This window comes from Nanorana parkeri, unplaced genomic scaffold, assembly GCF_000935625.1.
Source record: "Nanorana parkeri isolate BGI_ZX_2015 unplaced genomic scaffold, ASM93562v1 scaffold3606, whole genome shotgun sequence".
Lineage (NCBI taxonomy): Eukaryota > Metazoa > Chordata > Amphibia > Anura > Dicroglossidae > Nanorana > Nanorana parkeri.
Genome location: NW_017309874.1, coordinates 36,612 through 38,359, shown reverse-complemented (window position 1 = coordinate 38,359; position 1,748 = coordinate 36,612). Strand labels below are relative to the sequence as shown.

The 1,748-nt window shown below is 54.8% G+C and overlaps 1 protein-coding gene across 1 annotated transcript in view; it reads left to right on the top strand.

Annotated features, from left to right (window-relative positions):
• Positions 1-1,748, top strand: part of LOC108803325 (neurexin-3-beta-like) — a 34,677-nt gene that overhangs the window by 258 nt on the left and 32,671 nt on the right. The gene's annotated exons all lie outside the window — the stretch shown is intronic.

Below are 1,748 nucleotides of genomic sequence, written 5' to 3'. Positions count from 1 at the left end.
ACCTGTCTGGGGGGATTTCCTGTCTTGTCACCTGGACTTGCACCCCAGCACACGGTGTTATGTGATGGCGGGCTGATAGACACGCGTGTTGGCACGATGCGCTGGGAAGCCTTAGGAACACGTGTCATTGCATGCACACAGTGCTAACGTGTAACGGTATTCCCCGCCGTGTGAATGAGTCCCTCAGGCGGGTGCTGCAGAAGTGCGCATGTTGGGGTGTTGCTATCGTTCATTCTCAATGGCACCTCAGCAACACCCCTGTATTTTGGTGCAGCGCGTGACACATGGTAAGGAAGAGGAACCTTTTTTGTAGCACGTCGGGTGCTGATTCCAATGTTGGGGCGTGACAACATGTGGAGAAACGCAGGAAGTAAAGCATGTGAGCGCAGCCTGAGACATGTAACATACAGGAAGGTGAAGCGGCTCTTCCCAGTGCCGGTGGCGGGAACACGTCAGAGATATGTGCTGTGCTCTTCATGTCTGCCCCGTGTGAGTGTTAATTGATAAGCCTGTCAGGCGTGTTGGGTGTGGGGGACATGTACGGGGACACATGTGGGGGACATGTACGGGGACACATGTGGGGGACATGTACGGGGACACGTGTGGGGGACATGTATGCGGGACACATGTGGGGGACATGTACGGGGACACATGTGGGGGGCATGTACGGGGACACGTGTGGGGGACATGTATGCGGGACACATGTGGGGGACATGTACGGGGACACATGTGGGGGACATGTACGGGGGCACATGTGGGGGACATGTACGCGGGACACGTGTGACAGACCTGCCAGCAGAACAGATGTTGTGTTGTACCCGCCAGCCGGCGCCGGCCTCCCCCTGAGGAAGATTAATGGCTCCTTGTCGGCGTTCTGCGCTCGCCTCGTCCATGACATGACTTCTTCATGCGTGACACGAGTCCGCTGACAGCTGTGAACACGTAACCTGCTCCTCTGCAGACTATTAAAGGGGGACTCCCCTCCAATCCCTCATTACAGAGAGAGGCACAAGTGGAGGTTTTCATGGTGTTACTCACTCTAAACACCCTCCAGATGTGCTCAGGCAGAACAATGACCCTGAACCCCCTCTTCATGCTGTGGGGAGCCCCAATGTTCAGGATCCGTGTATTGTGCCGATACCGGAACTCTCCGTGGCTCACACCGCAGCGTTCAGACCGCAGCGTTCAGTTCCAGAGCATGTAAAAAAAAACTGCAGCAAGCCCTATTTTACCGCCTCTGGAACGCATGCAAACGCATATTTTAAACGTAAATCTTTTTTTTAAATCAAAAAACGGCCCCGAACGCATCCAAAACGCGGCACAACCCCCGACACTGCGTGTGCAGAAACTGGCGCAGATCTGCTCTGCATTCGGTGTGAAGAAGCCCTAAGGGAAGTGGATGATGATTTGCTACATTGTCTCATATAGAAGCGGGGCCCCCCCGTGCTTCGGGCCCCATTGCGGGATCGTGGATGCGTGCCGGCCGCTCTGCGTTGGTCACTCCGGCCCGCGGTGTAATCGCTGTATTGTGCAGCTCGTCGTATTCCATGGCGGGGGATTTGGGGGAGGATTCTGCAGCCGGTTGATGAATAATTAACACTCTTCGGTATTTATAGATCGCAGTCGTTTATGTTTATGTGCGGTAACGATTCCGCCGATCCGGCTCCGCGACGGTTAACCCATTGTGTGCCATATGCTCCCTTTAACCTTTTGATGTTTCTGTCGGCAGATTCGCTGATGCTTGGCGT